The sequence below is a fragment of the Sminthopsis crassicaudata genome, chromosome 3, assembly GCF_048593235.1.
Source record: "Sminthopsis crassicaudata isolate SCR6 chromosome 3, ASM4859323v1, whole genome shotgun sequence".
In the NCBI taxonomy this organism is placed as follows: domain Eukaryota; kingdom Metazoa; phylum Chordata; class Mammalia; order Dasyuromorphia; family Dasyuridae; genus Sminthopsis; species Sminthopsis crassicaudata.
This window is the reverse complement of record NC_133619.1, coordinates 337554769-337582177: the sequence shown is the minus strand read 5'-3', so window position 1 is coordinate 337582177 and position 27409 is coordinate 337554769. Positions and strand designations below refer to the sequence as shown.

The 27409-nt window shown below is 39.7% G+C and overlaps 1 long non-coding RNA gene and 1 pseudogene across 1 annotated transcript; both read left to right on the top strand.

Moving 5' to 3' along the window:
- LOC141562094 (serotransferrin-like) overlaps positions 1 to 27409 on the top strand; it is a 68427-nt pseudogene that overhangs the window by 458 nt on the left and 40560 nt on the right.
- On the top strand, positions 15108 to 17887 carry LOC141564771 (uncharacterized). The gene is made up of 2 exons (XR_012488710.1): positions 15108 to 16259; positions 17819 to 17887. It is a non-coding gene; the product is annotated as an uncharacterized LOC141564771 (long non-coding RNA).

Sequence of the window (27409 nt, the reverse complement as noted above, 5' to 3'; positions counted from 1 at the left end):
TACAGAGTTAACTGACTTGCTTGGGAGCTGAGGGCGGATTTGAACTTGGGAAGATGATTCTTCCTAATTCTAGGCTTAACACTCTGTGCACTGTAGTGCCACCTAGCTACTGCAAAGAAGCTCTTAGTTCTCAGTAATTCTGGGAAAAGGGCTTTCCTCAAAAAGGGGCTTGGGGGAGGGTTAGGGGGGAGACAGAATTATGCTGACAAAGCAGCTGCTTGGAACATAGAGGGAAAGGGCAGTGAGATGGCACAGTGAATACATAGAGTGCTGGCCCTGAAATCAAGAGGAGCTGATTTCAAATCTGGCTTCTGTCACTCAATACTTCCTAACTATGTGACCCCTGGGCAAATCACTTAACCCCAATTGCCTCAGCAAAAAAAAGAAAAAAAAAATCCAGAAATGATTTAATGTAATGGCAACTCAGTTATTTAAAAAAAAAAATTTTGCCAGCTCTGTTGCTACCTTGTAATGGCATGGAATGAAGCCTGACTTCTTTAAGGCTATCTGCAAATAGCCAGCAAAGGGCAAGCTTTGGCAAGGCCTGACAAATTGGAGAGACATCAGCTAAGGGAGGGTCTAGTGATTGGGCACCTGCCAGATGAGGTATTCCAGATCAGTGCAGCCATGCTCCTTATCTGGAACTCAGCTGCCAGGTGAACTATTATTTATTTTTGGCCACAATAATTCCTCTAGACTATCTTGTAGGGATGGAGGAGAATTTAGGTGAAGAAAGCATTCAAGTACAAATGGTAAAAGATTATGGAATCATAGATTTGGATCTGAAAGGGACCTTTGATGCCACTCAGTTTAGCTCTCCTTCCCTTCCCCCCTCCCCCTTTCTTTTGCAGATAAGGAAACCCTAGAGAGATTAAGCAAGATTGTCTGAGGTTGTCCAGGTAATTTAAAGCAAGTTAGGATTTGAACCTGGACCCTTTGGGTTTGGAGGGTACGATAGGTAAATAATTAATAATTCAATGGATGTACAAATGAAAAGAAGGATGTCTGCCCCGCTCCTACGTACTTAGCATTATCAATTCTCAAAGGCTTATAAATTTAGGGCAAGAAGGAACCTTAAAGGTTACTTAATCCTGTCCCCTCATGTTATAGGTGAGGAAACAGGCTCAGAGAGGTCCCTACAGTAAATAGAAGTGCCAGGATTTGAATTCAAATTTTGGCTTTCGATTCCATATCCAACTATCTTTGTAGATTTCTTAAGAGCAGAGACCAAAAAAATTAATATTTCCTTAGCCATTTTTTTTATCAGGAAGGGCTTCATAAATGCTGTTTGAATGGAAGGCAGGGAAATTACAGGCAGGAAAGGTTAATGAGGGGGATTTTTTCCCCACTTTATGAGAGAGAGAACTTTTGGCATATTTAGCTTCTATTATGTTGCAAGGAAAACAGGAAGGACCTATGGATTTGTGAAATCCCTACTGTGCTAAATACTTTTTATAAAGACTTCACCAGATCCTCTTAACCACCCTGAGAATAGGTGCTGTTAGTATCTCTATTTTACAGTTGAGTAAACTGAGGCAGCAGAGATAAATGATTTGTTCAGGGTCATACTGTTAGTAAGTGTCTAAAGCTAGATTTAAAATCAGGTCTTTGTGACTCAAGACCCAGGATTCACTGAATCCTCTCAGTTATCTTAAGGCAGGGTAAAAGACAATGTAGTTCTGTTAAGGTTTTTCTAGTCCTCAGACTTCCAAACCTACCCATTACATGCGTTCCTACTGTTCCTTACTGAGAGCTAAGGGGCTTCAGTGCTGTTTTCACTCATCTCTTTCAGGATGATGAGGCTGATGCTGTGACTATCGATGGTGGTTTTATCTATGAAGCAGGTCTGTTACCCTACAATCTGAAACCCATTGTTGCTGAAGACTATGGTACAGAAGCAAGTGAGTTCTTGATTTGCATATATTGACTCCCAAGTCAGAACAGGAGTTTTGGACAACCCTTGAGTTGCTGAAGAATCAAACTCTGATGATCCAGAAAGTGAAGTTAGTGTTGTTCTCAAAATGAGAATGAGAGAATATGGTTACTGCTGTGGAATAAAACTTACAGAAATTCTCTAGTTACAGAAAATGGCCTTATAAAAATAGTTCCTCCTTCTCCCTTTCTGCCCCCTCAACTTATTTTCTCTATGTGGTTCTGGCACTGGAGAATTCAAATCCATGTTGTAAGGAGCAGAGAGGGGGAAAAAAAAGGGACATCATTCAGGTCACCAGAACAATAGGAGGATTTTAACTGGGAAGTTGCCTGAGAAGAGACTGCAGAGTTGGGAAATGTAAACTAGGGACTTTTTTTAGCTACTCATTTGCCTGAATAGGACCACTGGAAAAATTCTCAAAATTTAATGATTTGATGTATGGTATTGCCTGTCGTCGGGGGGAGGGAATAGAGGGAGGGGGGGTAATTTGGAAAAATGAATACAAGGGATAATATTATAAAATATATATATATATATATATATAATAAAAAAAAATAAAAAAAAAATTTAATGATTTGAAAAGGGAGCTTGATTATTTTCTCCTATCAAAGAAGAGTTTTCCTGACGAAGAAGAGTTTTCTTTTTTAAAAATTTCATTCTTAATTCAGGGAATAAAATATGCATTTCCATAACACAGTATAGGAAAAAAGATGATTGTATTTGAAACTGCAAATTTATTTATGCATAACTTGCTATTCCTTTTTAAATATACAACAAAGCCATCATGTAGATTTCTTTTTTTTCTTCCCTCCTGTACTGCTTCCCAAGATAGCCACCATTACACACAAATAAGTCTGTATGTATATATATATATATATATATATATATATAATTCTACACTTATTTCTAATTATCAGATTTTTTTATGAATGTAGTATCTTCATATGTCCTTTATAGTTAATTTGGGTATTTATAATAGTCAAAATAACTTATTTTCTTGAAGTTGTTCTTTAAACAATATTGCTATTACTTTATACAATGTTCTCTTTGTTCTGTTCATTTTGCTCTTCAGTACTTTGTGTTTTATATATATGTAAATATACATAGTGTGTATATATGTATGTATACAAAAATGTGGGTGTGGGTATATGTTTTATAGGCATTTTTAAATTCTTCCTTTACCTGATCAGTCCAAGTCCAGGATCAGATATTTTTTGGGATTTCCCCACCCCTCAAGAGATCATCAGGGAATGCCATCTTCTTGTCTTTGACTCCTAGCTGAGAATCTTCCTGTTTATTTTATGTTGTATAGACCCTCTGTCTCAGTACTTTGCTGTGGCTGTTGTGAAGAAGGGAACTGATTTCCAATTCAAGGACCTCAAAGGCAAGAATCCTGTCACACTGGCCTGGGCAGGTCAGCTGGGTGGATCATCCCTGTGGGGACACTTTATGCTCTTGGCCTGTTGCAGTGGGAAGGACCACCAGAACCCATCGAGGATGGTAAGCTGGCAAGTACAGTGAGGATTCTGAATGTAGTGGTGATTAGCTGTATTATTATTATTATATTAAGTCACAACCCCAGTTTCCTACAACAAAAAAAGAAAATTGTGCTCTCTAAAAAGAATATCATCTGAACCTATGATTTTCATTTATTACCAATTTCTTGCCTGAAGTCTGTACCCTTAAATACCCAGACTAGGATAGCAATGTGCTGCCTCTTGTATGCAAAGCACCCTACCATTTGAATGTTCTCCAGAAGCTTCTTCTAATTCAAGAGTCTTATCCTTTTTTGGTGTAATGAAACTCCTCAGCAGTCTGGTAAAACCTAAAAAATAAAATATATAGGATCACAAAGGATCACAAGTTAAAAACACACACACACACACACACACACACACGTGTGTGTGTGTGTGTGTGTGTGTGTGTATATATATATATATATATATATATATATATATATATATATATATATATACACATATATATGTATTTAAAAAGCCAATTCACAGACACTCATTGAAAAAGTAGTTCCTAGAATTAACTTATTTTTTTCTAGGCTTTGAGACTTTTCCAGGAATTAGAGGGTAGATGTGTATTTATCGTAGGGTATTGGCTCAGAATTGACACCTGAAGAATGGGCCCAGGATTGTATGTTAGGAATGAAAATGGGAAATTAGTGGGGTAGCTAGGTGTTTCAGTGACTTAACTAACTTGTTTGCCTCAGTTTCCTCATCTGTAGAATAAGCTGGAGAAGGAAATGGCAAACTATTCTAGTAGCTTTGCTAAGAAAACCCAAAAAGGGGTCACAAAGAGTAAGATATAACTGAAATTGAATTTAGAAGTAGAGTGTTGACATTGTGAACTCATTCATCCAAAATGAAAAGCAATCACTTCATATCTCTATGTTCCTGCAGATTGCTATTGATATGTCTTCTGGAAAGAAGGCAAGCCTAGAAAGTTTATATCTGGAGACGGACATTGTTTCTGTGTGTCCTCCCACATACCCTTTACACTGCTCACGTGTGCTGTTTCTTTCTCTCTCTCTCTCTAGCTGTGGCCAGGTTCTTCTCAGGCAGCTGCGTTCCCTGTGCATTGCAAAGGAATCCTAAATTGTGTTCTTTGTGTGCCGGAAAAGGCAGTGATAAGTGTGCCTGCTCGGACAGAGAACCTTATTTTGGCTACTCAGGAGCATTCCAGTAAGTTGAACCCTCCCCATAACTCCGGTGAAATGTCAAGCATCTATAAGTCTATGAACAATCCCCCAATCTCTATGGTTTTCTTGGGTCCTAGAAATAGTCACATCTTAACTTCAACCATCCTGACCCTGGTCTTCCAGTAATGGGACAGGACAGCAGGGAGCCTGTTCTTTGTCCCCTTCCTTCCATAGCCACTTCTACTTTTGTTCAAATGAGGTTACTATAGTATTATAGTATAATAGTATTATATAGTATATAGTACTATATATACTTTGCAGAACATATAGCATTATATGCAGAGGCACTGTTATTAGTATTAATATTATCAGTGACAGTTCTTTCAGTTTCTTGCACCTAGTCTGAGCCTAAACCGAAGAAAGACAAAGGGCCTGGCTAAGAAAGCTCTTTAGTATCTAGCAATCTAGCCAAGGGTCCCTGATTATTAGAGAAGGGATGAATTGGATCATTCAAGTTAGAGAAGTTGGTGGAGACTGAGATGGGCACTTAGGTCTGAATCTTAGCTCTAGGACTTCCTACCTTTGTTGCCTTACAAGCCCTTGGTGAAGTAGATACTCTCTGCATATGCTTCTGTCTGTGATGGCTATTGGAAAGCATGGGATAAGCTATTGATGCTGGACTGTGCCCATTCTTGTGATTCTCCTTTTCCCTAGATGTCTGAAGGATGGTGTTGGAGAAGTGAGTTTTGTCAAGCACACAACTGTGTTAGGTAAGTACTAGGGTAGAGAGGCCCAATTCCCCACTATCTCAAGCATTGGACACCTCCGTCTATTTTTTCTGTCTCCTGCCCTCGTGTTTCTTACAATGCTCTTCTGAAGAAAATTTTAAAAGTTAGTTCACAGTGGTGTTATACCATTTACCATCTGCTGGAGTTCCCTGCACAAAGCAATTTATTAATCTTTTCATCGACTTCCCCTCCCACCACCTAATACTCATAGATTGAAGTTACCCACCTTGGTGCCTTGTTAAATTGTAATGTCCCTCAGAGTGAGGACCTTACATGGTAGACAAAAATATAGGACACAAAAGGTGGAATCATTAAGGATCAACAGCCACGAGAGGTGGAAAGGTAGAGATGGATGGAGAAGAATAATGTTAAGATATTCTTTTTAAAAAAGTAAAATATTAATGGATAATTAATTACATTAAGGTACATAATACATTGGCTTCAGGGGGTAGTATTTAAAATTTGCTCTCAGTGGTTCAGTAGATAAAGTGCTGAGTCTAGAGTCAAGAAGATTCATATTCCTGAATTCAAGACAGAGTATTGCCAAGATTCTAGAAGCACAAAAAGTAGTCAGCTTAGCATCATTTTGGCCTAGAATTCTGATTCCACTATAGATTTTAGTCAGAGATTTTTTTTAATCTTTTAGTTTTATTCAAAATATATATCTCATTTAATGCCTGTCGAAGTGTTTTACACACAATAGAAGCTTAATAAATGCTTATTCTCTTTAAGAATGGTCTTTCTAGTCTTATTTGGAATTTTTGCTTTTTCTTGCAGACAACCTTCTCACCGAGGCTGACAAGGAAAATTATGAGCTACTGTGCCCTGATAACACAAGAAGGCCTCTCGATCAGTACAAGGATTGTCACCTGGCCAGGATTGCTGCTCATGCTGTTGTGGCCCGAAGTGTGAATGGCAAGGAGGATCTGATCTGGGAACTTCTCTCCACTGCACAGGTATTGGCCATCCCCATTTTTCTCCTTTTTTAAAATTCAATTTTATTTTCACTTCTAAGTTCTGTCCCTCTGCCCATTCACTCCTCCACTTATTGAGAAGGCAAGAAATACGAAACTCATTACAAATATGAAGTCATATCAAAATAAAAAAAACAAGTTAGACTTGTTCTGGGATTGGGGTGGAACAGAAAAAAGAAAGGAAGAAGAAAAAATATGCTTCAATCTGTATCTGAATATCAGCTTTCTCTCAGAAGTTGGATGACATTTTTTGATTGCATTGCACTGCACTGATTATATTTACTACGTCTTTCACAGTTGATCATCTTTATTCATGTTGCTGTTACTGTGCAGATAGTTCTCTTGCTTCTACTCTCTTCTTTGCATCAGTTCCCATGAATCATCCCAGGGTTTTCTGAAACCATCCTCTTCATTATTTCTTATGGCACAATAATATTCCATCACATTCATAAACTATAACTTTTCTAGTCATTCCTCGATTGATGGTCATCTCCTCAGTTTCCAACTCTGCCACAACAAAGAGAGGTGCCATAAATATTTGTGTACACGTGGATGGACCTTTTTTCTTTGAGCTCTTTAGGATATAGACTTACTAGTGGTGTTGCAGAGTGAAAGGATATGTAGATGATTTGGCCATAAAGGATGATAGCATAAACAAATTAGGAGAGCAAGTGAAAATTTACCTGCTAGATCTCCATAAAATGAGGAATTTCTGATCAAAGAAGAATTAGATAATAGTATCAAAGGAAAAATGGACAACTTTAATTTAAAAAATTAATTTAATTTTGAATTTAAATTTTTAAAATTTTTATTTAAAAATTACAATTAAATCTCTACATTAAATTAAAATGTTTTTGCACAAACAAAACCAACAAAAACAAGATTAAAAGGGAAGTACAAAACTGGGAAAAAATCTTTACAGCCGACGTTTCTGATAAAGATCTCATTTCCAAAATATATTTAAAAATGTGACAAATTTATAGGAATACAAGTCATAACCAAATGATAGTTAAAGAATATGACATAATTTTCAGATGACAAAATTAAAGCTATCTATAGTCATATGAAAAAATGCTCTGACTATTGGTTAGAGAAATGTAAATTAAAAGAACTCTGAGATATCACCTCACTTGTTGGCTACTTTGACAGGAAAAGATAATGATAAATATTGGAAGGAATGTGAGAAAACTGGGACACTAATCATTGCTGGTGGAGTTGAGAAATGATCCAACCATTCTGGAGAGAAATTTGGAACTATGTTCAAAGTCTATAAAACTGTGCATACCTTTTGACCCAGCAGTGCCATTCCTGGGTCTGTATCCCAAGCAAATTTTCAAGGAGGGAAAAGGACCCACATGTGTAAAAGTGTATGTAGCAACTCTTTTTTTGAGGTAGCAAAGCATTGGAAAAGGATAGATGCCCATCAATTGGAGAATAGCTAAACAAGTTGAGGTATATGAAGATAATGGTATATTATTGTTCTATAAAATATGATGAACAAGCTAATTTTAGAAAGGCCTGGAAAGATTTACATGAACTGGTGCTGAACAAAATAAGCAGGAACAGGAATACATTATACACAATAACTACAAGAACAAGGGATGATCCGCTATGAAAAACTTGATTTTTCTCAGTGGTTCACAGATCCAATGCCATTTCAATAAACTTTGTACAGAAAATGTCATCTGTATCTAGAAAAAGAACCAAGGAGACTGAATGTAAATCAACACATGCTATGTTCATTTTTTTTCTGGGTTTTTTTTTTCAATCTCTCCCATGGTTTTTTTTGTTTGCTCTGATTTTTCTCTCCTAATATGATTCATAAAGTAATGTATATTAAAAATGAATAAATTTACTGGGAAAAAAGATATCCTTTCTTGCAAAAACAAAACAAAACTAAACAAAACAAAAAAAAGGCATGCAGCATTTATTGTGCACAGTTCTGGACTGTTCCAGATTGCTTTTTAGTATGATTAGGGTAGTTTGCAGGTCCCCAAAAGTATAGTGTGCCTCTTTTACCACAGCCCTTTCATCTATTGTCATTTTGCTTTTAACATCAAATTCAGTTTGATGGGATGTGAGGCATTACCTTAGAGTTGTTTAAGTTTCATCCCTTTACTTAATAGTAATTTAGAAAATTTACTTATTAGTGATTTAGAGAATTTTTTCATATCACTATTGATTATTTTTTCCTTCTGCTAAGTTCTTATTATGTTCTAATTTCCTGTTCCTTTTTAAATTTTTTTAAAGATGTTAAAGTGGTTTTCCCTTCCCTTTTTCAGATAATTTTGCAGATAAGAAAACTGAAGTAAACAGGGTTGTTGTGCAGGGTCACATAAATAGTATCAGATACTGGATCTGACCTTGGGAAGATGAATTTTCTTGACTCCATCCCAACACCTTATGCACTGTGCCACATAGAAGTCATCCTCATTTTACAATTAAATTACTTGCTCAAAGCAACCCAACTACTATGTATCTGAGGCCAGATTGGAACTCTATTCTTTTTGATATCAAGTTTAGTGCGGCTGAATATTTCCTTTGTGATTATTTTGGAAGAAAATGATTGAACAGATGATTCTCAGTGTAATCAAGTGTTTACGGTCATGAGAGGTAATTTCTCAAAGGGAAAAGAACTAAGAAGATGCTTCTCATTCAACTGCACTAGGGTATGTAATGTTCTTGAATTGTGAGGGTCCGGTCATCTGCTCAATTATAATCCTTCTCTGGGAGGAGATCGGTAAAATCTTTTCCTCTGAGTGCAGGTTTCTTGGGAGCTCTGAATCTCCTTCACTTCTTGTCCTTTCTCAAATCATTCTGGTCTCCTTTCAGCCTGCCTGACTTCAAAACTCTATCCCAGAGTCGATTCTCTCAGACCCAATACTGCCCTCCTTTTATTCTCCCAGAGAATGGGCGAGTAAGGACTCAACGGGACATGGAGAAATACTTCCATCAATGAACTTGCAACTCTTAGAATTCCTAAGGTATAAATTCCCTTTAAAGGCCCGAAGCAAAGGTCTGAGCCAGAGAGCTGTCAAGTCAACCTGAGTTCTCACCTTGTCACTGTCCAGACGACCTGAGTTCTCACCTGGTAATCCTAAGAAGGGTACATTATGCTTTGGAATACAATTAAATGAAAGTCTTAGAGAAGATAAATGGAGATGGATAAACTGGGAGATTAATAGGGATCTACAAAATAGACAAGATTATGAAATATAGAAGATGGAATCTCTGATTACACAACAAACCTGGTATTGGTAGAGATGGTTAGGATGTTCTGAAAGAGGTAAAATATAAATGGATTACAGCATATAATCAGTTCCTCCAGGGGACTGAAAATCACAGAACAGTAGTATATGGGGGAGATAAATAGCAGTTGAGGAGGCCAGATTAAATTTTATGTAGAGGGGGTGGCACTGGAGCTGAATCTTAAAGGCACCAAGTTATTCAAAGAGGCAGAGATGGAGAGAGAGTGAATTCTATGTAAAGTGGACTTGGTGATAGAAGATCTGTGTTCTGTATTTGCAATAGCAAGACCAGTCTAAACAATAGACTGTGTGAAAAAGAGTAATGTGTAAAATAAAATGGAAAGGTAGGTTGGAAGTATGTGAAAGCCTTTAAGTAACAGAGTTTATATTTTGATTCTGGTGATGATAGAAACTGCTGGAGCTTCTTGAGCAAGGGAGAAATAACACTGTCAACACTGGGCTTTAGCAATATCACTTTGCCAACTATGTGAAGGATATGTTGGAGAGAAGAGGAAAAAGAAATAGGGCAGGGAGACCAGTTAGGAAGCTATTGCTATGGTACAGGGGCAAAGCTAGGGACTGAAATAAGGTAGTGGTAGTGGGGTCTAAATGGAGACGAAAGAAGAGCATGCATATAGGAAAGGTTGTGAAGCTCACAAAATTACGCATAGATTATAAAAGTTGGGGGAGGAGGAAAGTAAGGAGTTAAAGAAAACTCCAAAATTGTGAACCTGAGTAAATGGAAGGATGGTGAAGGCCTGGACTAAAATAGAAACATTTAGTAGAAAAATGTGAGTATGGGACAAGATCATGAGATCTGTTTTGGGTGTTTGTAGAACTTTCTAATAGGTGGTTGGTGAGGAAAGAAACAGATTGGAGCTTGAGAGGGATTAGGACAGGATAAAGGGATTGGTGAAGCACAGAGATGGTAATTAAAAGTATGGAAACAGGTTAGATTACTGAACTCATGAAGGAATATGGCAAAAAGGGCCACACACCGAGTTACCTCTTCCCTTGTTAGCAATTTTCATTCATGGTTTTCTTTTTCCCTTGAATAGGAACATTTTGGCAAGGGCAAATCAGAGAAATTCAATCTATTTGCTTCCCAACATGGAAAAGACTTGCTATTTAAGGACACTGCTAATAGACTTCTGAGAGTACCTCCAAAAATGGACTATGAATTGTACCTAGGATACAAATTCATCCAGGCCATCAAGCCTATGAAAGGTAAGCAGACTCTGGTCCATTTCAGAGATGGGGAGTGGGGGCCCAAGCAGTAAATTATTAGCATATGGGTCCATGATTCTAACTCAGTTGCAGTCATTGTAAGACATTATAATGCTTCCAGGCATCCGATCCTTCTTCAAAATCTTTGGCAAGATGGAGAAACTGAAATTCGGAGGAGTTAAATTGCTTTCTTGTACTAGTCTCCTGTAGATTGTTAGGCCAGATGGTTCTATTTGCCATCTGAGCCAATGAGCTTTATAGAGTTAGTTCTAATGAAGGACAGGGGGCAAACATTTCAAGAACTACATACAGAAGCTCTACATTATATTCAGTATTATTTCTAAAGTTTTCAGAATGCCTCTCTCCAATCATATCTATGATCCTCAGTGCAGCAACTCAGAAAATCTTCCTACCCGTCATAGTTTCTAGCTGATATCACTAGGGAAGTACAGAATCAGGGACTGTCAGGGATAGAAGAGACCTTCGTAGTCATATATTTGAATCACATATTTGAAAGATCTCAATCATATAAATGTCATAAGTTTGAGAATCTTAATCATAGTCAGGGAATTTCAAGGATATAAAAGGCCTTAGAGATCATATATTTGTTTCCCTCATTTTAAAGACATGAAAAACAGAGGCCATCAAAGGAAAATGACACTCTAAAATCCTGTAGGGAAGTCCTTGAAAGGCCAGGTCAAATCAGTTAATTAGTAATTATTTAGGGGGCAGCTAGGTGGAGGAGTGGATAGAGTGCCAGTCCTGAAGTCAGGGGAACCTGAGTTCAAATATGGCCTGGACACTTAACACTCCCTAGCTATGTGACCCTGGGCAAGTCATTTAACCCCAGTTGCCTCAGGCAAAAAAGGAAAAGAAAATATCAAAAAAGAAAAAAATTATTGAGAAAGTAAACTTCTGGAATATTTTACTTTTGTTTTTTAAATATCCATAATCGCTAGCACAATGCCTGGTTGATATCACTAGGGAAGTACAGAATCAAGGAATGTCAGGGGAAGAGACCCTAGAAATCATATATTTGAATCAAACATTTGAAAGATCTTATACTTATTTATTCATATTTATATTTATATATATTATATATATGTATATATACATATAATACATTTGAGAATCCAATTATATATCAAAGAATTTCAGGGATAGGAGGAATCAGGAGGAATCTTGGAAATCTTATATGTATATATGAATGTATCTGATATACACAGTTAATACTTATTAATTACACTTAAGGAAAGTACATCCGAGCTATAGGGAGAGTGGAAATGGAAATGAAAAATGGTCTGTTCTAGGGTTGAAGCATCTAGGTTAAAAACAGTGCTTGCTACCTGCAGAACCTTAGGCCAAGTCGTGTAAACTTTCTCTGCTTCCATTTATTCCTCTATAAAATGAAGGGGTTGGAGTAGATGGCCTCTGAGAGCTCTTTCAGGTCTAGATCTGTGATTCAGTGTTGTGACTTGTATTCTGATTCTCTTAATAACTAACTGTAAGAGTTCTTACAATTGTACATCTCAAGCAATTCTTCTCTGAAAACTGGCTCCATATCAATCAGTTACTGTTGCCGTGCTGATTATTTAGACACAGGGAGCAAGTTTGATTTCAAGAATTGTACCTGTTTGTGCTTTTCCTCCCAAGTTAGAAAATCTCTACTCTTTCATCCAATTAGGTGACTCAATGTTGTATTGTTTCCTTCTGATTAATTGCCTTTATTTAAATAATTGTTTTTAATGTATAAATGTCTAACTACCCTTGCTTTCAGGGCCCAGACCTAAGTTGAGGACGCTGGTCTTTGTTTGTATGTACTTTGTAATGTATTACCATACATAATAAACTCAAAAGATCAAACCTTCAGAAAGCCATTTCTTCTTTCACTGGTCATAGCTCAGGCTTTTGCATAGTGCATTTTAAAGATAGATTAATGGTTTAAACTCTTGACTTCTTTTCCAGGTCATGACCTAGACAAGATTCATCCCTCAGGGGACAAGAAGGTGACGTGGTGCACAGTAAATGATGATGAAAAGAAAAAATGTGATGAATGGAGTGTGTTCAGTAGAGGAGTCATTGAATGTGCAGTAGGAGAAAACTCTGAAGATTGCATTGTCAAGATAATGGTAGGTGCTCCCATTTTGGTACAGCATCAGTGTTTTGGGGCTCTTTAACCCAGGAGAATCAGAATCCTGTTTAATAGTTCCATCAATTGTGTGACTGAAAACATTGTTGGCTCACTGGAACTTAGTTTCCTTGCTTGGAAAATGGAAAGTTTGGTATAGGTCATATTGAAAGTAACATCTAATTCTAAACTCTTTTAATTCAAAGTAGGAATTTCCTTCCACAGAAGGAAGATGATAAAAAATGATAATAATCACAGTATTTCTTCTGTATCTGAGCTACTCTGTTAGGGAATTACATTAAAGACCAACTTCCCATGAGCAAAGTGTATGGCTGTCCTTATTTAGACAGTCCATTTTGTGCCACTCAACTTGAGTCCCTTCCTGCATGACCAGGAACTCAGTATAGTCACAGACTAATATGTGAATGCTTTTGGGTGCTCCTGGGAATCTGTGCTTGAGAAAAAAGCCTGGGTCTCCTTAGACATCCCTAGTGTGTTATTAGCGTGGTGATAAGGACAGAGATGAGTCAAAGAATTTGTACTTTGTAGATAACATCAGGAAAATTTATACCCTGCCTCAATGAAATTATGTTTTTTTCATTGTTATGTGCACATAAAGACGTGTTATTGCCCACTACAGAATTGTACCCTTCTCTGTGTACCTTCACTTAGTATAGAAGAAATCCCCCCCCCCCTTCCCATGTTAGAGAGAGTGGGATTTTCCTGCAGTAAAAGCTTTGTACTTATAAAATGTAATATTTTGAAACCATGTGTTTTATGTCTCCTGTATTGGATCCTAGACTGTCGAGTTTCTTCCTTTTTTATAAAATGAGGGGGTTGAATTAGAATACCTTGGAAATCACTTCCAGCTCTAAGTTTATGATGCCAGAAGCCTTAGAAATAACTTTAAAAGTTGTGGTCTGCTATATGAGGTTGATATTCAAGGTAATTTTCTCATATGAAACTCTACCTAAGTTCCTACACTTCCCATCCTTCTCCCTAGTCAATCACCCTGTCACTAAGTGTATATGATGGCAGGCGTGATGAAGGGCTCCTAGGCTCCGTGAAACAATGTTTTTGTAATGATTTACTTTGCCTCCACAGAAAGGGGAAGCTGATGCCATGAGTACTGATGGAGGATATGTTTACATTGCTGGCAAGTGTGGTTTGGTGCCTGTCCTAGCAGAAAGCTACAGTAAGTAGAGGGAATATTTCTCCTTTAGCTTGACTCTCTCTAGGCTCTGAACAAAAGATTTTATGCAGAGCTCTCACTAGGGCAGCAGAAGAAAGGTGGGAAATAGCAAAGGGATAAATTAGACTCACTAATAATCATTTAAACATTTAAAGCCCTGAGATAGTTGATAGAGCTCAGGTTAGCTCCTTCTCTTTTTTTTTCCTTTGCAATGTATGATATATATATATGTATACATATATATATCATACATAGCAAAGGTCAAATACTATATAAAAATATATAACAAAGGTTCATATGCTATATCTTGTTTCTGGTATGCAAAGGTTCTAATAAACCCTGAAGTGATCAAAAAGCACAAAGAAAAAGAAAACACTCTAAGGGTGGGATCAAAATGGAAGCAAAGTTAGCTGAATAGGAATGAATTTTCATTTTTCATGTTATTCTAAACTGTGGAGAATCAAAGATTCTCCTGAATAGAATGGAATGGATTCTCCTTAATGGAATGGAATGGAATGACATTGTAGTGGTATAAGCACTCATGCTTAAGAAAACCTGATATTTAGAGAATGCAGATGGAAGATTCATTCCTTTGGCTTCTTTATTTTTTCAGCACCTAAGGATGGACAGAGTCATGGGAAGGACTGTGTGAATAAACCTGCTCAGGGTGAGTCTGAATTGGTAAACCCAGCGATGGAAGGGTTAGCCAGGTGGCACAGGATAGATCACTGGGTCCATCTTCCTGAGTTCAAGTCCAGCCAGACAACTTAATCGTTGTGTTACCCTGGGCATGTCACTTCACTCTGATTACCTCAGTTTCTCCATCTGTAAAATAAACTGGAGAAGGAAACTCAAGCTACTCTAGTGTCCCTGCCAAGAAAACCCCAAATGGGATCACAAAGTGTCAGATATTACTGATAAATGACTGAATGCAAATAGTTAATGGGAGAGATTTCCTTAGGAAATAATAGGATTCTCTTTAATTGAAAGTCTTTTGAGAATAGTCTGGATGACTACTTGCTGAGTTTGTTGTAGTATGGATAACTTTCTGGTCATGAGAAATTAAGTAAAAGACTGAGGTTCTTCCAATGCTCTGGTTCCTATAAGTCTGAGGACATTTATATATCTGTTTTCCCCAAGGCATGAAGTAAGTTTGGTCTAGTGGCATCAAATGGCCCTTTCTGGAATGGCTCATAATGCTAACTATTGCTTTTTTGTGTCTGTTATTTTCAAGGTTATTAGGCTGTGGCTGTTGTTAGGTCAGGTACTGATCTCTCATGGAATTCACTGAAACACAAGAAATCCTGCCACACAGCAGTTGGCAGAAGTGCTGGTTGGAACATTCCCATGGGTCTGATATACAACCAAACCCATTCCTGTAAAAACAAACTGACAAGAGAAACAATTGGTCTGTTTTGGGGGGGATGGGGCTGGATGGTATTAATGGGCTTCCTCTACAGACTGGGGGTAGGGCAGCAGAGAGCCACTAACAGAACAGCAATGACTGTACTGAGTCTGTGCTCTGAGGCTCTGAGAACGCACCAAGTCAGTCCAGGTGGGGGTTGGGGGTGGCCGGGCTCTGAGAGAAGCTGGCTTTCTGGGGTTTCAATCTTCACCTCCGGTGTTTACACCCTCTCCGCTGCTCCAGGCTTGCTGCCAAGACGGAGCATCCACACTGGGGCAAAAGTCTTTTCTCAGAAACGGCAGAGATCACACCCCTCCCCCTCCGGTCTGAGCTGTGTGAGCTGCCTGTCTCGCTCTGGCTGCCTGTCCTCAGTCTGCGCCCAGTCTGACTGACCCTCCCCCGAGCAAACACAGACCTTTTCTGGCGACTTTCAAGGATGTCTCCTCTTGGTGATTTGTGGATTTCTTTCTGGGTCAAGCATTAAGTCAGAGGCTTGTCATGAAGTAAGTTCTGAGAGAAAACGAGGAGCTCAAGCAGCTGTCTGCCTCCACGCCGCCATCTTGGCCGGAAGTCCCATTTTATTATTTCTTATGGATGTGAATATTCCATCACTTTCAGATCCTATAATTTGTTTAACCATTACCCAACAGAAGGAAAGACTTTTTTCAATTTTAATCCACCAAGAAGATAAGAGCCTCTAGAGCTACTATGGTATGTTAGTATATATAGATCCTTTGGAAGTTTCATTTTATTCTTTATCTACTAAGAGTAGTAGACTCTTTGGGTCAAAGGACAAGAACATTTTAGTAATTTTCTTTGAAGAATGGAACAAATTCACAGCTCCATCAACAATAAATCAGTGTGCTCATTTCCCCATCACTCCTCCAATATTGTCTATTCTGATCTTTGGATATTTTTACCAATTTCCTGCATTAGAAGTGAAGCCTCAGAAGTATTTTGTTTGCTTTTATTTGTTTTAAGTTCTCTGCAAATTGATTTAGAGAAATCTGAAGTAGTTAAAAATGGTTTGCAATTCTTCTGAGGAATATCTGTTCAGGTTCTTTGACTACTTATTCAATGGGCAATGGGTTTTGGTTTTATATATGTATATTAGTTCCCTCTAAATATTGGATATCAGAGCCATGTCAGTGATATTAAATGCAAAGATTACTTTTTTTCATCCCATTGACCTCTTCCCTTATCCTAGTTATACTGATTGTGTTTAGGCAAAAGATTTTCAAAGTTACTTAACAGGAAATACCCGTTTTATCTTTTGTGATCGCCTCTATCCTTAGTTCAGAATTCTTCTTTTGACTAATACTGTGGATGGTATTAAGTATATTGTTGTTACTAACATTATATACTTTGGCCCATTATGAACAATTGGATAACATGAAGGTGTCTACAGAGACAAGGAAACAAAACTATTAATAAACAAAAATATGAAACAAAGTTCAAATCTAGTTTTGGTATCAAATCCCAAATAGAGAAGTCATGTAAATATGGAAATGGCTGTCTCCAATTTGTTTTTGCTTTTAGTCATCCTGATGCTCTGCAGGTATTGTTTCCACATTTTAAAATATAGTTCCATAGCTAATTTTATGAATGATTAAGAGGTAAAGGAGAACATTTAAAGGTAAAACTCCAAATCTGAAAGCCAAAATGTGATGAATGGAAATATTTTCACCTTCCTTCTCAATTTTCTCTCCCACCTCACCCTCCTTTACCCCCATAGTGGCTTACATCAGATGAGGAAGTGGAAATTTCTGTGAGTCATCTCACAAAGAGGCTTTTGAATTAAAATCTTTCCAAATTTTTAAACACTTGTTGATGAGAAGCAATTCCACTGTTCTTATTAAATGGTTCATAATGCTGTTAGATTTATTTGGGGGAAAGTGCTCTGATAATAGAAATTTAAATGTTTTTACTACTTCATTTTACTTGGTATCATCAGTAGTATCTTGAATAAATTATGATTGACCAAAATGGATTATGGTGACTAAAGCATTGACTTCTTTTTGTTCCATAATTAATCACTAATCACTGGTTCCTGGGTCAATGGATTTGGGTTGGAATCTTGCTTTTGTTTGCTCAAAGTTCCTGGACCTCAGTTTTGTTATTTGGAAAATGAGGAGATTAGACTCAAAGTCCTCCAAGGGCCCTTCCAGCTTTAAAGTCCACACTTCTATAATAGAAAATTGTTTGATTCTGGAAAAGATTCTCTTCAAGAAAGAGAATCTTAATGCTCACTTGCTTTTCATCTTTTGTAGATGCCTGGCTGAGAATAAAGGAGATGTTGCTTTTGTGAAACACAGCACCGTCTTGGATAATGTAGATGGTATGTGATTCCCTCTAGGTTTCAGTGAACTATGACATCAGGACCAAGGGTGGCACATGGATCTTTATAGCAATCTTGCACAATTCAGTCCAACAAAGAGAAACTGAGTACATATGGTTATGCAGAATGCTAGAGGCCAGGAGAAGCTGTAGGTTATAGTAAAAAAGCACCACATTTAGAGTTGAATCTGAGTTCAAAGATTAGTCTTATTTATGTGACTTTTGACCAATCACCCCTCCTCTCAAAGTCTTAGTTTCTTCAATTAGAAAGTGAAAGAATTGGACACTACTTGCTTTCTTGGGTTTCTTTGAACTCTGATAACTATGTAGAAAACATAGCTAAGATTCAGGCCCAGACTCTTGGAGTTTATGAGAGCTTAATTTGAGACGTATAAAAATTGTGACAGAGATTGTGCATAATCAGTAGCATCACCTTACACTTTTAATAACTGACACTACCTCTATTACTCTAAGAAGCAGTGTTAATCAATCAATAGATATCCATTAAATGCCTACTATGTGTCAGGCATTGTGCCAAATCCTAGACAAAGAAAAAAGATAATCCTTGTCCTTAGGGAGGCCTCCAGTTTAATGCAGGAGGCAATGTGCAAGCAATTATATACAAACAAGCTATTTGCAGAAAAATTGGAAATAATTAACAGAGGGAAGGCACTAGACTTTTTGGAGGGTGGATCTTTGTAGAAGATGGAATTTTAGAGCTAATCCAATTCCAATTGACTAATGATGGACAGAACCAGCTACATCCAGAAAAGGAACACTGGGAAATGAATGTAAACTGTTATTTTTACCTTCTGAATCCAATTCTTCCTGTGCAACAAAAAATTCGGTTCTACACACATATATTGTATCTAAATTATACTGTAATATATTTAACATATATAAGACTGCTTGCCATCTGGGGTAGGGGGTTGGGGGAGGAAGGGAAAAAATCTGAATAGAAGTAAGTGCAAGGGATAATGTTGTAAAAAATTACCCATGCATATGTACTGTCAAAAAATGTTATAATTATAAAATAAAATAAAAAATTAAAAAAAAAAAAAAAAAAAAAAGAAGATGGAATTTTATTTAGGACTTGAAGAAAGCCTGGAAGTAGAGATTAGCAGAGAGAGTATTCTAGGTACTGGAGACATGCAGTGAAAATGCCCAAAGATGGGATATGTAGTGTCTCCTCTATGGAGCAGCAAGGAGAAAGTGTGACAGAGATGTTGAATATAAAAAGAAAAAATTGAGGAGGGTGATACAGAGGTAACGCTTATTAAAGACTTTGAATGACACAGTATTTTTATCTTTGGTCCTGGAGGTGATAAAGAAGCACTTAAATTTATTGAATGTGTGTGTGTGTGTGTGTGTGTGTGTGTGTGTGTGTGTATGTGTGTGTGTGCCTGCCAGCCCGACCCCACTAAGAGGGGAAGGAACGGCAGAGCCCGTTTCTGTCTGATTGTCTCCATGGGGGAAGATTGGGACCAGAAGTGGCTCCATCCGTCCCCTCCTGGAAGGACAGCCAGGCTGGGGAATACCGCTATCAGGACACAGAACGAGTCTGGCCTTCTGAGGAGAGGGGCAGAATAAGCCCACCTGGTCAGGCCATCCCTGCAGGCAAACCATGAACCTTCAGGGGCTTGATACCTAACTGCAACATCTGATGAGGAAGCTGAAATATTAATCAAAGACCTGGGGTTACAGAACTGGAGGAGAGGGTCAGAAAGACTCATGGAAGCAGCCACCAAGCAGGTTCCTGTACCTTGGAGACTCCCAAGAGTGATTTTAGGCTGCTCCCAGGTACAGTCAGACTGAGAAGTGGTTCCAGGAACGGAGTCTGTCAGGGCAATCCCCACAAAATAAGGGGGTTCAGAGTTAAAGCAGAGCCAGCAATCATGGCCCAGCTGGGGATTTGTGGAGTTCAAAAGGAGTTCACTATGGGCAACAAATCAAGCATAGAGTGAGAACCAAGGATTCAGGGGGTCTGTCAACTGGGACTAAGGGGTCAGGAATAATAGGACTTTGGGTCAGAGCAGGGGTCTGTGGAGCTAAGGATGGTGGAGGCAGAAAAGGATCAGCCAGGACTGGTGTCCTAGGTGGGACTAGTAAAGCAGTCAGAGGTCCCACGGGCTTAGATGGGGGCGGATCTTTACGCTGAACTAGGAGGTAGTGGCTGAATTCGAACGTGCTACCTGCTCGGGAACAAAGGGTAAGAGTTCGGGACTGTTCCCACTTCTGGTGGGACGGTTCCTGGATCATTAGGATAATGGGGGGGGGGGTTCCATTGTGGTCTGGGTCTGCTGGTCAAAGGTTTGGATGGTCATCCTAAAGGAGTCATCTCCTGGGAGTGAGCACCACCCAACACCAGGGCGAAGTCGGAGCGGGGGTCTGTAGGAACCTTGAAGTAGAAGCAGGGAGCCAGGGAGGGATCTACTGTCATCGAGGGTTCTGAGCCTGAGTAGTAGGTGCAGAAAAGGAGGGACCTCCTGCAAGGTCTCTAACGGTCATTGTCCATCTGGGCTTTGGGCGTGAGGGTTTCCCAGAGCTTTGGAAAACAAAGGAAGGAGGAAGAGAATTAAGAAAAATCCCATAATAGCACTTCCAGACTAGAAACGGAGAAAGGGGAAAGGAGCCCTTAGGGGGGATATACAGACAATTTAGGCACTCACAAAATAACAGAGTAAATACAAGGATTAATCTTCCCAGGGTTTCCCACCCAGAGTCTTTGGGGGAAATCAAGCACCGGAGGAACGGATCAGTCTCAGTTTCAGGGGGTCGTCACCAATCTCTGTTTTCCACTCTGTGGTGACCGCGGGTTTCACTCGGCTGTGGTGAATCCAGGCGGGGACTGATTCAACTTTAACAGCTGTGGGCGTGGTGAGAATCACAGGATAAGTTCCTTTCCACCTGGGTTTCAGGCGGGAGGTAGAAAATGTCTTTATCAGGACTGCATCACCAGGCTGGAACGGATGCGCTTGTTCAGAGAAGGGAACTGGAAGGGCTTCTCATACGAGGTGTGAAACCTGTGTGAGGCCTGTAGAAACTTGATAAGGGAGGAGTTAGAAACTTCAGCCATTATATGTTCCCTGGCCACGGGTAAAATCGGAGGTGGCCTCCCAAACAGAATTTCAAACGGAGTTAAACCCATTCTGTTGGGAGTGCATCTACTCCTCAGTAGTGCAAATGGCAGGAGCGGGACCCAAGAGCTCTGAGTCTCTAAGTCGAGCTTTGTAAGGTATTCTTTTAGTGTTTTATTCATTCTCTCTACCTGTCCAGAGCTCTGAGGTCGGTAAGCACAGTGGGGCTTCCAATCGATGCCCAGGGCCTTGCTTATGCCTTGTGATATTTTGGCAACAAAGGCAGGCCCGTTATCAGACCCTATGGCCACTGGAAGACCAAAGCGGGGCAGTAACTCATTTAGTATCTTTTTGACCACTGTGAGAGCTGTTTCATTTCGGGTGGGGAAGGCTTCTGTCCAACCTGAAAAACTAGCAGGTATTTGTACCCAGCTGTTGATGGCTGTACCTCAGTATAATCTACTTCCCATCTTTCCCCAGGGATGTGTCCCTTAAGCCTGATTCCCACATGGGCTACCTTAATTCTTTGCATATTTACTCTAGCTCAAGTGTTACACCTATGAATGTAACTTCTGATCAATTGGCTAACATCCTTTATATAATATCTGCTCAATAACTGATGCATTTTCTTTTCACCCAAATGAGTGAAATCATGCAAATCCTTCACCAGCATTCTGCTTTATGCTTGTGGAATAAAAATCTTGTCCTCTATGTACCACCAAGCTCCCTCCCTCTGACCTCCCCTCTGAGAAGCCAAAGAATCCTCTGAAGGGGAGTATGCAGGTACCGGAGGAAGGGGAGCGATTGCCAAAGGCAAGGAAGAGGTGGGGGAGGAGATGGCGGCTTGGCGAGCTGCTGCATCCGCAGCCCGATTCTCCACTGCTTCCATTGTCTCACCAGTTTGGTGAGCTGAGCAGTGAATAATAGAAACAGAGAAGGGGAACCAGATAGAATCTAGCAGGGAAAGTATCTCTGCCTTATTCTTAGTTTCCCTCCCAGCGGATGTCAACAGGCCCCTTTCTTTGTAAAGAGAGGCATGGACATGAGCTGTTGCAAAGGCATAGCAGCTGTCAGTATAGATATTAGCTGATTTTTCTTTTGCTATGCACAAGGCTTGAGTTAAAGCCACGATTTCTGCTTTCTGGGCAGATGACCCAGAGGGGAGGAAAGAAGACCAAAGGGGAGAGAGAGAAGGATAATCCATCACTGCTGTCCCAGAAACACGTGTGTCCCTCACAACAAAACTGCTCCCGTCAGTAAAAGGGATCAGGTCAGGGTTTTTCAGCGGGACGTCAGAAAGATCAGGCTTTACTGACTGAGACTCCTCAAGGAGCTGGAAGCGGTCATGCACGGGGACCGGGTCAGAACTAGGATCTGGGAGCAAGGTGGCAGGGTTCAGGGCAGACGAGTTAGAGAAAGGGAGGCGGGGGTGGTCGAGAAGCAGGGCCTGATAGTGAGTAATGCGAGCGTTAGAGAGCCACCTGTCAGGGGCAGACCTGAGCAAAGCCTCCACAGAGTGAGGGGCTGAAACAGAAAGAGACTGGCCCAAGGAAAGCTTGTCAGCTTCCTTTACCAGGAGGGCAGTCGTTGCTATGGCCCTAAGACAGGGGGGCCACCCAGCTGCTACCGAATCCAAACGTTTAGAGAGATATGCAACAGGCCATCGCCAGGGCCCAAGAGTTTGAGTCAAAACACCCTTCACAATACATGTAGCTTCCGCCACAAAAAGATGAAAGGGCTTTGTGATATCGGGAAGAGCTAGGGCAGGGGCCTTGGTAAGGGCGGTCCTGAGACAATCAAAGGCAGCTTGCTCCTCAGAGCCCCACACAAGGGGACCCTGTCCAGCTGTGACAGAATAAAGAGGTTTTGCTATCTCAGCAAAGGAAGGAATCCATAGGCGACAATATCCAGCTGTTCCCAAAAATTCTCAAACCTGTTTCTTAGTAGTGGGGACTGGAATAGACAGGATAGCCTGGATACTTTCAGAAGACAGGGATCGTTGTCCAAACTTGAGAACATACCCCAAATAAGACACTTCAAGAAGACAGAATTGAGCCTTTTTAGCCGAGATCCTGTAACCTAAGGATTGAAGGAGTCCCAAAAGGGCACGGGATGCCCTCAAGCAAAGAGACTCATCAGGGGCTGCAAGGAGAAGGTAGTCTACATATTGGACCAGGGAGCAATAAGAATGCTCCTTGTGGAAGGGCTGGAGGTCCAGATGGAGAGCTTCTCCAAACAGTGTAGGAGAATTTTTAAAGCCCTGAGGCAGTCGAGTCCAAGTAAGCTGACCTGAGAATTCCCCTTGGGGATCTATCCATTGAAAAGCAAAGAGAGGTTGACTGACAGGCGCAAGGGGTATGGAAAAGAAAGTATCCTTTAGATCTAAAACAGTATATGCGGAATGTGTAGGAGGTAACAAGCTGAGTAAAGCATACAGATTCTGAACAGTGGGGTGAATAGTTTCAACCCTTTTGTTAACTTCCCTAAGATCCTGAACAGGGCGATAGTCCGAAGACCCAGGTTTCTCAACTGGAAGCAAAGGGGTATTCCAAGGAGACTTACAGGCTACTAAGATAGCAGCTTCTCTCAATCGGTTAATGTGAACAGAAATACCTAGGAGCGCTTCCCTAGACATAGGATACGGCTTAACAGAAATAGGAGAGGCAGTCGCCAAAAGCTGCACCACCACCGGTGCATGATGAGCAGCCAGACCTGGAGAGTTATTTTCTGCCCACACCTGAGGGAAATCAGCTTGCAGCTGAGAAAGAAGAGGGGAGTGAGCAGGACAGGGCGACGCAGCAGGGGAAGCCACTAAGATATGTTCAAATTGGAGAGCTTTAAGAAGATGTTTCGGACTAGGAGGACTTAAGGTTAGAGAAGCCTGGTCTTCAGAAAAGGAGATGCCTGAAGTTTTCGAAGCAAGTCCCTACCAAGCAATGGGTCTGGGCAGTCTGGCATAACCAGGAACGAGTGGGTTACTGTGCCACGTCCTAGATGGCTCAGTAATCCAGGGATAAGAAACAATTTTACCAGTAGCCCCTTGTATAGAGGTAGATCTCGGAGATAATGGACCCAAAGGTTTTGTTAAAGCGGAGTATGTAGCTCCAGTATCCACCAGGAGCTCAACAGGCTGACCCCCAATTTGTAAGCATACCCTAGGTTCTCGGGGGTCTAGAGAGAGAGAAAGAGAACCAGGGCCGCCTCAGCCTGTCCCTTCTAGAGCAAGGACATTCCTGGGACGATTTCGGTTTGGGCATTCTCTCTTCCAGTGCCCTGTTTTCTTACAATAGGCACACTGGTCTGAGCCCAATGACTGCCGCCCACGGGGCTGGGAAATACTCCCAGGGAAATTGTTTGCTTCTCTCATGGCTGCCACTACTGCCTTGGCACACTCTTTACCTGATGTGTCTCAAGTATTAGAGACTTTCAGAGCTATCTCGACTAGTTGAGAGATATTCATGCCCTCAAAACCTTCCTGCTTCTGTAATTTTCTGCATATGTCTGGAGCAGATTGACTAACTTCACAGATCTATAGTTCTCGGGAGCTTCTGGGTCAATTGTGCTACAAGTTCGGTAAGCTTCATACAACCTTTCTATAAATGCTCCCGGGGATTCTTCTGCACCCTGAGTAACTTCAGAAATCTTGGTCATGTCAGGCTTTCTGGCTGCAGCTTTAAGACCCTGGAGAAGGTATCTGTGATAAGCAGAGAGCCCAGCACCACCCTGCTGGGAGTTGGGGTCCCAAGAAGGTCTTTCAGAGGGAAAACTGGCTTCAATCTGAGCAAGATGCTCTTCTACAGATCCTCCTCCAGGTCCCAATACAGCTTTCCTGGCCTCCCTTTTTATTTTGTCTCAATAAGTTCACAACTTAAACAATTATCAGTTTGCTTTTAAAATACCCAATACATAGAAAAATACCCCAAACTGCATATTGTCCTTAACAGAAACTTTTTCAAAAAGACAAAGAAAAACTATTATTTTTGAGGCTCTTTAAATAATCTCAGGATGACCCAATATAATCTTTCTTAAAATAGCAATTAAACAAAAGATTTTATGCAGAGCTCTCACTAGGGCAGCAGAAGAAGGGTGGGAAATAGCAAACGAATAAATTAGACTCACTAATAATCATTTAAGCATTTATAGCCCTGAGATAGTTGATAGAGCTCAGGTTAGCTCCTTCTCTTTTTTTTTCCTTTGCAATGTATGATATATATATATGTATACATATATATATCATACATAGCAAAGGTCAAATACCATATATAAATATATAACAAAGGTTCATATGCTATATCTTGTTTCTGGTATGCAACGGTTCTAATAAACCCTGAAGTGATCAAAAAGCACAAAGAAAAAGAAAATATGGGCCTGAGTCATTTGAACACTCTAAGGGTGGGATCAAAATGGAAGCAAAGTTAGCTGAATAGGAATGAATTTTCATTTTTCATGTTATTCTAAACTGTAGAGAATCAAAGATTCTCCTGAATAGAATGGAATGGATTCTCCTTAATGGAATGGAATGGAATGACATTGTAGTGGTGTAAGCACTCATGCTTAAGAAAACCTGATATTTAGTGAATGCAGATGGAAGATTCATTCCTTTGGCTTCTTTATTTTTTCAGCACCTAAGGATGGACAGAGTCATGGGAAGGACTGTGTGAATAAACCTGCTCAGGGTGAGTCTGAATTGGTAAACCCAGCGATGGAAGGGTTAGCAAGGTGGCACAGGATAGATCACTGGGTCCATCTTCCTGAGTTCAAGTCCAGCCAGACAACTTAATCGTTGTGTTACCCTGGGCATGTCACTTCACTCTGATTACCTCAGTTTCTCCATCTGTAAAATAAACTGGAGAAGGAAACTCAAGCTACTCTAGTGTCCCTGCCAAGAAAACCCCAAATGGGGTCACAAAGAGTCAGATATTACTGATAAATGACTGAATACAAATAGTTAATGGGAGAGATTTCCTTAGGAAATAATAGGATTCTCTTTAACTGAAAGTCTTTTGAGAATAGTCTGGATGACTACTTGCTGAGTTTGTTGTAGTATGGATAACTTTCTGGTCATGAGAAATTAAGTAAAAGACTGAGGTTCTTCCAATGCTCTGGTTCCTATAAGTCTGAGGACATTTATATATCTGTTTTCCCCAAGGCATGAAGTAAGTTTGGTCTAGTGGCATCAAATGGCCCTTTCTGGAATGGCTCATAATGCTAACTATTGCTTTTTTGTGTCTGTTATTTTCAAGGTTATTATGCTGTGGCTGTTGTTAGGTCAGGTACTGATCTCTCATGGAATTCACTGAAACACAAGAAATCCTGCCACACAGCAGTAGGCAGAAGTGCTGGTTGGAACATTCCCATGGGTCTGATATACAACCAAACCCATTCCTGTGTATTTGGTAAGCTGGTTCTTTGAAGAAGTTATTTGTTTGATTTTCTCTAATTGTTAGAGACTTCAGGAAATTTACACTGTGAAGTCCCTCATTACCTTGGGTGGTAGAGAGTGCTAAATATTTCTATACGTGTAGAATCAGGTTAAAACATATCAAGGACACATTTGAAGGAGAAAAGCAGTCACCAATGTACCTGGATTATGGTGTGGTATATGAATTGACTTTCTAAATAGGAGCCTTGAGTGATTTTTTAAATCACCATCTGAAAAAAGAATAAAGTAAAAAGTGTACAGTAAAGAACAAAAGAATAACCTAGATGGAAGCAAGAACAAAAAAAATGGACAGTCATAAATATGACTTCTTTGTTTTATTGAAATGGAAATATATTGAATATTGTTATTCTGCTGGGCACATGGCAATATATATTTTTACTTACCATGTTCTGTCTTTTTCTGGGTTTTTTTATGAAATTTTAACTATTTTTAAAAAAGAAAAAAATCACCATCAGGTCTGTGTGTTGGGGGGGTCACCTTCTCTCCCTGCAATGTTGCCTTATCTCTGAACCTCTGATTTATTTCAGGTTCTGGGCTTATGATCACATCTTCATTTAATTGGGGCAATTATGTAATTTAAAATAGAGGCTTTTAACATGGGAAATAAAAGGAAGCACTCATATTATTCAAGTAGAAACCACTGTCTTTTCTCTGTGTAGATAAATACTTCAGTGAATCTTGTGCTCCTGGTGCTGATGCTACTTCCAATCTCTGTGCCTTATGTATTGGCAATCGATACTCACCAATTTTGGATAAATGTGCTTCTAGTACCAGAGAAAACTACTATGGCTACAATGGGGCTTTTAGGTAAGTGTATTAAACCCAACCCTAAAATACCATCACCAATATCAGTCTCTTCTTCCTTTTATTCTCAACATCTTTCCAATACATTAACTCTTCCTTCTGCTTTACAGCTCTGGGCTATACTTAGAAGGGTATCAGCTTTAGGAAATAGTCTTTCAAAGAAACTGAAAGATGCACACAATGACATGATCAGGGATCCA